Below are 11,163 nucleotides of genomic sequence, written 5' to 3' on the forward strand. Positions count from 1 at the left end.
TTAAGCTGATAGAGGTAGCTACCGCAAAGCAGCTTAGGCTGAACTAGGAGACATGCAAAGCTCCTGAAATACCACCTATAATTACACAGAACTTATATACAAGTTAAAACAATACTCTGGGGGTCATTCCAACCTCGGCGGTAAAAGGCGCTTACCGCCAGACAGAAGACCGCCATAACACCGCCGCGGTAAACCGCCACGGTCATTCTGACCCACAACAGGCAAACCGCAAAAATCCTGACATCCACAAACGTCCGCCACACCAAAGGCCAGCGATAAACTGGCGATGACCAAACCTCCACCGTCACGCAAACAGAAATACGCCCACACTATCACGACACACGAATCCACGTGGCGGTCTTTCAACCGTGGTATTTTATTGGCGGTACACACCGCCGCGCTCGAAATACACACACATTTACAAAACACAGCCACATTGGACAATTCAAAATACACACACCTGATACACATACACACACCACACCCACACACCCATTACAATATAAAACACACACCCACATCACCCACAAACCCCTACGACCACAATTGCGACAGAAGGCCAGAGAGAGACACCACCATCTACAAACTAGCAGCCACAGGCACACAACACCATCACTCACACAACTTTCACACGCAAAACACCACACACCACTACATATCACCACACTTATCACCACACACACCACCCCACACATCACCCACACCACCCCATGGCAACTCAAAGACACCCCAGGTTCTCAGATGATGAACTCAGGGTCATGGTGGAGGAAATTGTACGAGTAGAGCCCCAGCTGTTCGGGACACAGGTGCAGCACACCACCATTGCCAGGAAGATGGAGCTATAAAGCAGAATAGTCGACAGGGTCAACGCTGTGGGACAGCATCCAAGAAATAGGGACGACATCTGGAAGAGGTGGAACAACCTACGGGGGAAGGTGCGTTCCATGGTATCCAGGCACAACATCGCGGTGCAGAAGACTGGCGGCGGACCCCCACCTACTCCCCCAGAATTTACAGCATGGGAGGAGCAAGTCTTGAACATCCTGCATCCTGAGGGCCTCGCAGGAGTATCTGGAGGAATGGACTCTGGTAAGTCAAATCTTCAATACTTCATCCCACCCACCCCACCAGCATGCCAACTCATACCCCCACCCTCACCCCCACCCCCATCACACCTACTCCTTGCAAATGTCTCACCATCACAACCCACCCATCCCAAAACCTGGCCCTGCATCCGACCACAAACCATGGACACCCATCACCAAAGCATGCCCACTGCACATACCCATCACCCCCCCAAAGCACCGTCACAACAGCCCCCACAAAGGAATGTCAGCCCTGGGGTACACGGGCACCCACCCATTGCACACTATGGCACACACAGATGCAATAATCATACTTTTGTACCCCTGCAGGACCCGAACGCCACGTCACCGCGCAGGAGGGTCCACAAATGTCCACTCCACCCCCAGAAGAGGCCCACAGTGAGGACAGCAGCTCTGTCGACCTGGATCTAGATGACCAGCCTGGTCCATCGGGGACCTCGGGACAGTCGGCTCCCCTCAGGCAGTCACAGGCCACAGCAGACCTTCCCCCCTCTGGGAACACCAGCACAGCACCCACCCAGCGGGCCCATACCTCTGTCACCAGGACACGTCAATCAGCTGTGTGTCCACCACTACAGGGAACCCAGGCTAACCCACCACCCCAACAACAACAGGGACCTGGGGGCAGTGGTAGTGGGCACATGGTCCAGGGGACAGAGGCCCAGGGAAACAGGGGAACTGGGAGGGCTGCTGTGCGACAGGGGGGAGACAGGCCCAGGGAACCCACTCTCCACAAGGCCCTCTCCTCCATCATGGGAGCATATCACCACTCCCAGGAGACGATGGCAACGGTCCTGGCCAGGTTTCAGGAGATCCAGCTTCTGCAGAAGCAACAGTATATGGGGTTCAGGGAGGAACTAAGAAACATCACTTCCGCAATGGGTACCATCGTAGTGGCCCTGAATCAGGTAGTCACCACATTGCGGGACACTGTGGCACCACAAAGGGCCACTGACACTAGCATGGACCAAGAAATGCCTACCACCTCCGCCGGCGCTAGTGGACAGGAAGCCCTGACACAACACCAACAGGCCACCAGAACCCCAACCCTGCAGAAGGAGAACCACCCCGCAAGCGGGCCCTGAGATCCAGGAAGAAGACAGAGTAAGATGTCAAGACCCCCGCCAGCAAAGGATACCGCCCTGATTGTCATCCCACTGTCCCACATTGTCACCCTGTCCAACTTTAAACTGCCCCTGTTCCACTTCCCACAGGCATTTGGACAATGCACCTGTGATACTGATAGTCTGGACTCTGCCATGGACAATCCTCCACCATCACCCCTCACCGATTTGCAACCACCCATCCAATTTAGAGCACTTTAATAAACACACTTGTTGCACAAAACAATCTGGAGTCTGGCTGTGATTTTGAACAAATGTATTATACATGACCGTGCCAAAATGTTCATTCACATTGTGATGCCAACAAACCGCTGTCACACAGCTGTAGTCCATGGGGAAACAAAGCAGATGTCACGCTGTGGGGCCCACATATCTGAAAACGGAAGGGAAAGTCACAACACAGTTACCATACACTGGGGGAAAAAGTCAGACAGTAGAGAGGTAGGAGTGTTTAAGTATATGTAATATGACGGGTTGGACTCTTACCTGTGGGTCACTGAAAATACTGCTGTATTACTGTGTTCCTGTTCTCTATGTCGTCCTCTTCGCCTTCCTCCTCTTCACTCTCCACATGCTCCACAGCTGCTACAACACCACCATCTGGACCATCCTCCTGCAGAAAAGGCACCTGGTGTCGCAAAGCCAGGTTGTGAAGCATACAGCAGGCCACGAAGATCTGACACACCTTCTTTGGTGAGTACATTAGGGATCCACCTGTCATATGGAGGCACCTAAACCTGGCCTTCAGGAGGCCAAAGGTTCGCTCGATCACCCTCCTAGTTTTCCCATGGGCCTCATTGTACCGTTCCTCTGCCCTGGTCCTCGGATTCCTCACTGGGGTCAATAGCCAGGAAAGGTTAGGGTAACCAGAGTCCCCTAATAGCCACACCCGGTGCCTCTGGAGTTGACCCATCACATACAGGATGCTGCTATTCTGCAGGATGTAGGCGTCATGCACTGAGCCAGGGAACTTGGCATTAACATGGGAGATGTACTGGTCTGCCAAACAGACCACCTGGATATTCATGGAATAATAACTCTTCCTGTTCCTGTACACCTGTTCACTCCTGCTGGGGGGGACCAAAGCAACATGTGTCCCATCAATGGCACCTATGATGTTGGGGATATGTCCAAGGGCATAGAAATCACCCTTCACGGTAGGCAAATCCCCCACCTCAGGGAAAACTATATAGCTCTGCATGTGTTTGAGCAGGGCAGACAACACTCTGGACAACACCTTGGAAAACATGGGCTGGGACATCCCTGATGATATGGCCACTGTTGTTTGAAATGACCCAATTGCTAGGAAATGGAGCACTGACAGCACCTGCACTAGATGGGGGATCCCTGTGGGTTGGCGGATGGGTGACATCAGGTCTGGCTCCAACTGGGTACATAGTTCCCGTATAGTGGCTCGGTCAAGCCTGTATGTCAGCATGACATGTCGTTCCTCCATTGTCGACAGGTCCACCAGCGGTCTGTACACAGGAAGATTTCTCCATCTCCTCGCATGTCCGAGGAAGGACAACATGGAGCACAGAGTCAATCAACCCACAGGTACGTTCCCACAGCTTGCACAGTACACGATTCTCAATGCATTGAATGGCTTGTATGAGTGTCGATGCAAGGCCTAGGTATGTGTGACGCAGTACAAATTAAGCCACGTGGGCCCTTGAAATGGCGGCTGCCTGACCTGTGAAGTGCGACAGTGGGATGTGAGGTCAATGCGCTGGCGTGGCACACCGTGGCGGTAGGCGGTCGAAGACCGCGGCGCAAAGCCGCATTGGTTAACATTGAACCCTATGGGTTTCAGGAGCCAATGACGATGTGCGCCGGCGGTCGCGGTACGCACCGCCGCTGACGTGACGGCCATTTTCTATCTGCTCAATCACTCGATACCTGATCTTCCACAGGAGAGGACCTATACTGCAAGTGCTGCTGTGACCTCGGTCTGGAAGGGACAATGGCTGCTGCGACTGGGGAAAGGGCCCCTGCCTTCACTTCTGAAGAATTGGAGAAACTCGTGGATGGGGTCCTCCCCCAGTATGCGCTACTCTATGGTCCTCCAGACCAACAGGTAAGTACACTGGGAGCATGCTTTGTGGCCAATGCCTGTGTTGAGTAGGGTGAATGAAAGATGGTGGGGAGGGGAGCGATTGAGGCATGCATCAAACAACAGATGAGAGCATGTGCCATATGGCAAGGGTGGGGATGGGGGGGGCCACTCACATCGAGCATGCAGAAGCTGCTGATTTTTTTTCTCCCCCTGTACATGTCACATAGGTCAGCACCCACCAGAAAGTCGCTATTTGGCGTGCCATCGCCAAGGACGTCCGGACCCTGGGGGTCCACAACAGACGGGGAACCCACTGCCGGAAGAGGTGGGAGGACATCCGACGCTGGAGCAGGAAGACGGCGGAGGCTCAGCTGGGGATGGCCTCCCAACGTAGGAGGGGTGCCAGTCGTACTTTGACCCCTCCTGATGTCCCGGATCCTGGCAGTGGCCTACCCCGATTTGGATGGGGGCGTGAGGACATCACAGCAAATACAAGGGGGTGAGTACAAGCACATTCTGCTATCTTTGCGCGCAGTGGAGGTGTCTGGGTGGGGGAGGAGGGCTGTGGGTATCCCTAGGCCAGGGCGATTTCTGTAGGCTAGGCCCCTCCATAAGGCATAGCCCTGTGCCCCCGCCACCCCCTCTGTAGGGTGCCTAGTACAGATATTCATGGCCCTGTGTCACCTATGTGTGCAGTTGTCGGCCATAGGCTTGTAGGCCATGTCCCACTGATTGAGTAGTGTACCCCAAGTGCGCGGCGTAGTGCAGGGGGCTTCTGTGTCTGTCCTCTCCGCCAACGGTGTCGCCAATGCATGCACTCAACATGTCTTTATTTCTCCCCCCCCACCCTTTTTTGTGCTCTTCCTGTTCATGTGTGCATTAGCATCATCAGGCGGAGGAGAAGTGGCATCGGAGCACGAGGGAGCTTCATCCCACATGGCCCTGGAGGGCCATGCAACAGACTCTGAGTACACCAGTGGGACGGAGGGCGAGGGGAGCTCCACAGCGGGGACACGTGGTGACACCAGCGACACAGACTCGTCCTTGTGGTGGCGGCAACATCTGTGCCCCCCGCAACAACAGGTACAGCTGCCACCCAGCGCACCAGCACCGCCCTCCCAGCAGCCCCTCAGCGTTCGCCCTGTGCCCGCTCACCCAGGAAGGTGGGCATCTCTTTTGCCCCAGGCACCTCAGGCCCTGCCCCAGTCACCCCTGCTGCCCTCAGTGAGGAGGTCATTGACCTCCTGAGGACCATCATTGTTGGGCAGTCTACCCTTTTGAATGCCATCCAGGGAGTAGAAAGGGAGGTGCACCGGAGTAATGCATACCTGGAGGGCATTCATTCTGGTCAGGCTGCCCATCAGCGATCGTTCAACGCTCTGGCCTCAGCACTGACGGCAGCCATTGTCCCTGTCTCCTGCCTCCCCCCTCCAACTTCCTCCACCCAGTCCCACTCCCCTGTACCTCTGCCTATCCCAGACACACCATCAGACCAGCCTGCACACACCTCAACACCCAAGGGAAGCTCATCCAGACATAAGCACCACACATCACACAAGCATTCACACAAGCAACATCCACATGCAGACATACCAACAGCCACTACCTCCTCTGTGTCCCCCTCCTCCTCGTCGTCTCCCTCCTCCCTCCCTGTGACGTCTCCACTCACACTTGCATGCACAACATCTTCAGCCACTACGACCATCACCAGCACACCCACCAGAACACTCCGCACACGTGAAGTCACCACCCCCACTACCATTTACACGTCCCCTGTGTCCTCTACCAGTGTGTCTGTCACCCCCCTTCCAAACCACACAAACGCAGGCAGCTACCCACCCAACAGCCATCCACCTCACGACAGCCTCCAGCACCAGCACCTGCACCCAAAGACACCAGACTTCACTCTCCTACAACCACATCCTCTTCCTCCACTCCCATACCCACTACACCTACCCGTCCCTCTCTTTCTAAATTGCTTTTCCTTTCCAAACTTGACCTCTTTCCAACAACTCCCCCACCCCGTCCATCTCATAAGACTCCAATCAGCACCTCAGCCACCACAAAACCCGGACCTACAAAGACAATAGTCCAAGGACTTTGGAGTCCCCCACCCTCAAGGCCAGCTAGTTCGGCTAGGAGCCAAGACACGGCCAGCCCACCCCCGGAAAAACAAGCAAAGATTTCCATTGCCCGGCGCGAGAGGCCAAAGACAGCTGGCTCCAAAATCACTACCCTGGCTCCGTCAGGAAGTGGGGTGCCACCTGGCACACCGCCAAAGGGAGGAAAGGGCCACAGATGAGCAGGGAAGGTTGGCAAGGACAGCACTCCCGACAAGTCCGGCAGCTGCTGCCCAGGAGGGCCCCACCAGCCCCATTCCAGGTGTGCAGGAGGACACCCACAGGCCCGGTATTGCAGCACAGGAGGGCCCCGCAAGCGAAAAGACAGATGGGCAGGAAGGCCCAGGCAGCCACATATCAGGTGGCGAGTGAAATCCATGGCATGGCCGGATCTGCTGACCTGGACACTCTTCTCAAGCACCGCTGAACAGGGCCCTTCAAGTCTAGCACCGCTGAACAGGGCCCTTCAAGTCAAGCACTGCTGAACAGGGCCCTTCAAGTCAAGCACCGCTGAACAGGGCACCGCCGTCTCAAGAACCGCTGAACAGGGCCCTTCAAGTCAAGCACCGCTGAACAGGGCACCGCCGTCTCAAGCACCGCTGAACAGGGCACCGCCGTCTCAAGAACCGCTGAACAGGGCCCTTCAAGTCAAGCACCGCTGAACAGAGCCCTTCATCTCAAGCACCGCTCCGCTGGGCCCTTCATCTCAAGCACGGCTCCGCTGGGCACCGCAGTCTCAAGCACCGCTCCTCTGGGCACCGCCGTCTCAAGCACCGCTCCGCTGGGCACCGCGGTCTCAAGTACCGCTCCGCTGGGCACCGCCGTCTCAAGCACCACTCCGCTGGGCCCTTCATCTCAAGCACCGCTCCGCTGGGCCCTTCATCTCAAGCACCGCTCCGCTGGGCACCGCCGTCTCAAGCACCGCTCCGCTGGGCCCTTCATCTCAAGCACCGCTCCGCTGGGCCCTTCATCTCAAGCACCGCTGAACAGAGCCTTTCATCTCAAGCACCGCTCCGCTGGGCCCTTCATCTCAAGCACCGCTCCGATGGGCACCGCCGTCTCAAGCACCGCTCCGCTGGGCACCGCCGTCTCATCTCAAGCACCGCTCCGCTGGGCACCACGGTCTCAAGTACCGCTCCGCTGGGCACCGCCGTCTCAAGCACCACTCCGCTGGGCCCTTCATCTCAAGCACCGCTCCGCTCCGCCCTTCATCTCAAGCACCGCTCCGCTGGGCACCGCCGTCTCAAGCACCGCTCCGCTGGGCCCTTCATCTCAAGCACCGCTCCGCTGGGCCCTTCATCTCAAGCACCGCTCCGCTGGGCACCACTGTCTCTGTGTCGGGCAGGGCTGCACGAAGCACTCTGGGCACCATGCCTCCTCCAGAACCAGTGGAGTCTGTCATTCACCTGTGAGACTGTGGCTTTGCACTCCCCAGGATGGCACAGTGGGCCCCCACCCACTGTAGAGACTTGAGAGACTGTGGCTTTGCACTCCCCAGGATGGCACAGTGGGCCCCCCCTTCCCTTCCCCCTTAGGTGCCTGTAGTTTTCCTATCTGATGCCCCTGCAGTGTTCTCTCCATTGGAGTCAGGTATCCTGTGTGGGCTTTGCCCATGTGTTTTGGCCCAGTGGCCCACGAACAATGGCTGATACACAATTCGGACAGGACATTTCATATATATATAGTTATAGATGTTTGATATATTTTTTACTCAGCCGTACAATATAATTCAAATTTCATAATCATTTTCTTTTGTATTTGCATTCTTCCGGGGGATTTGGGGGGGGGGGGTAACTGTGATGTATTGCTATGCATTGATGTGTGTGTTGTAGTGGGTGAGGGTGGGGGTGGGTGTGTGGCGTATGTGTGTCCCCGTAATTTTTTGCCTCCCCTGTGTCGTAGGTGCAGTACTCACCGTTGTCTTCTGCGCTGGCGTTCGTGCTCCTGGTAGAGGAGCAGGAATACAATAGCTGGCAGTATGTGTAGTTCGGGTTCCATGCTGTCCAGATTCCTCGTGGAGTGTATGGAGGTGAGCGTTTTCCGTTCGAAATGTCTGTTTCCGCCGTGTTTTTATCGGCGGGGCTACCGCCCCGGAAAAGGTGGCGGATTGGTGGGTTGTGATAGGGTGGGCGGTACATTGACTCACGCCTGTCTGTTGGCGGTGACCGCCGCACTGTTTGTTTGTCCCGCCGTGGCGGTCGGAGTGTTAAAGTGGCGGTCTCGGTTGGCGGTTTCCGCCAGGGTCAGAATTCCATTTTTTTTACCGCCCGCCTGTTGGCGGGTTAGCCGCCGCTTTAACACCGACCACCAGGGTTGGAATGACCCCCTCAGTGTTACCAATCAAAAATAAAGGTAGTTTATTTGGGTGACACAAGGCCACATTATCTCAGAGGCAATAATCCTTCTAGAGGTAAGTATTATACACAAAATATACACTAGACACCAAAATAAGGTAGGTGATTAGACATAGGATAGTGCAAACAATAGGAACTGCTATAGAATGCAATGGGAGAAAACAGGTCAAGGAGCAACACAAACCATATACTAAGAAAGTGGCATGCGAACCACGAATTCCCCCTAGACAAGTGTAGTGTGTAGAGAATTGCTGGGAGAGTAAGAATACAGTAAAGGTAAGTAAGTTACCCCACCCCAGTGCCCAGGAAGTTTCCTTAGGACACATTACAAGTAGTGATTAGAGTTATTGCAAGAACCAAGCAAGACTGCAAACAACAAATGGTGGATTCCTGGACCTAAAGACCTGCAAAGGAAGGAGACAAAGTCCAGAAGTCGGAAGAAGTTCCAGGAAGGACAGGAGCCCCTGCCAACCCACAAGAGGGTGCAAAAGAAGAGTCCCCGGTTGGACGAAGACTGTAGAAATGCACCCAAGGAAGATGTCAGCGGGTTCCTTCATGATTTAATGGATGTCCCACGAAGAGATGTTGGATGTAGGCGAGTTTTGGCACTGGATTCATCCAACAAGCGTTGGTTCCGGCAAAGTCGTGTTTTGCATCAAAATGGCGCTGTTTGGACTCAGGAGAGTCCATGGGGCCTCAACTCTGGGTGAGGAGGAAGAGGGGGCTCTCAGCGCTTCAGAGAGCCCTCAGAAGATCAGACAGCACCCACAGGAGTCCCAGGACACGGGGACAAAGGAGGTGCAAACTGAGGTTGGTGCAGCACTACAAAGGAAGGTCCCACAACACCGGAGATCAACTCAGCGAGTTGAGCGTCACAGGATAGAGTGCTGGGGACCTGGGCCAGGCTAAGCACAAAGGAGTTTTGCAAATAGTGCTCAGAGGTTTCAGGAGGTGAAGAAGACGTGGTGCACAGGGGTACTGTCGTACTCAGGGAAGGCAAGGTCTTACCTCCTCCAAATTGGGACAGCAGGACCTCAGGACAGTCTGTGTAAAAGGGGTCCACCACCTGTGTTCCAAGGAGCATGTTCATTGCCAACAGAGTAGTCCAAGAGATCCGGTCGTCGACTTAGAAGGTGCCTGTGTGAGCAGGGAAGTGACTCCTTCACTCCACTGGAGATTTTTTCTCTTCGGTCCTTCTGGTGCAGGGTGAAGACAGGGAGTCCCCAGAGAGTGCACAACATGGAAACTGTTGCAGTTGCTGGCTGGAGCTGAAGTTGCAGAGGAAAAGTAGCCCTTCTTGATACTTTGTTGCTGTTACAGCGGTTCCTGGAGCAGTATGCGGTCGATCCGAGGTCAGAGGATGAAGTAGTAGTTGCAGAGGATTCCTGCTGGAAACTTGCAAGTAGAATCTGAAGAGAAACCCACAGGATAGACCCTAAATAGCCCTGAGAGGGGGGCTGGCTACCTTATCAGGTATGGACCTATCAGGAGGGGTCTCTGATGTCACCTGCAGGCATTGGCCACTCAGAGGCCTCCGGAGTGTCCCCACCCCTTGGAAAACAAGATGGCTGAAGTCTGGGACACACTGGAGGAGCTCTGGGCACAACCCCTGGTGTAGACTGGCTTATGCAAGGAGGGCACCATCTGTGCCCTTCAAGCATTTCCAGAGGCTGGGGAAGGCTACGCCTCCTCAGCCTATTACACCTACTTCCAAAGGGAGAGGGTGTAACACCCTCCTCCCAAAGGAAATGCTTTGTTCTGCCGTCCTGAGACTGAGCTGCTCAGACCCCAGGAAGGCAGAACCCGGTCAGTGAGGTGGCAGCAGTTGTAGCTGCAGTGCAAGCTTCAGAGAGCCGGTTTGGCAGTATGGGGTCCCTGGTGGAGCTCCCAGGATGCATGGAATTGGCTCCCCCATACCAGATTTGAAATGGGAGGGGGGGACAATTCCATGATCTTATACACCTTACATTGCCAAAATCGGAGTTACCATTGTGAAGCCACATATAGGTATTGACCTATAAGTAGTGCACGCATGTAATGGTGTCCCTACCCTCACAAAGGTCCGGGAATTGGCCCTGAACTATGTGGGGGCATCTTTGCTAGTGCAAGGGTGCCCTCACACTTAGTAATTTTGCATCTAACCTTTAGTAAATAAAGGTTAGACAAATAGGTGACTTATAAGTTACTTAAGTGCAGTGAAAATGGCTGTGAAATAGTGTGTGCACTATTTCACACAGACTGCAATGGCGGGCCTGTGGGAGGGTTTGTCTGAGCTCCTTATGGGTGGCAAAAGAAATGCTGCAGCCCATAATGATCTCCTGGAACCCAAATGTCCTAGGTACCTATATACCCTATCTCAGGGACCTATAAGGGGGTCCAGTGTGCCAATTGAAATTGGCAAAT

The sequence above is a fragment of the Pleurodeles waltl genome, chromosome 9 (genome assembly GCF_031143425.1).
Source record: "Pleurodeles waltl isolate 20211129_DDA chromosome 9, aPleWal1.hap1.20221129, whole genome shotgun sequence".
NCBI lineage: Eukaryota > Metazoa > Chordata > Amphibia > Caudata > Salamandridae > Pleurodeles > Pleurodeles waltl.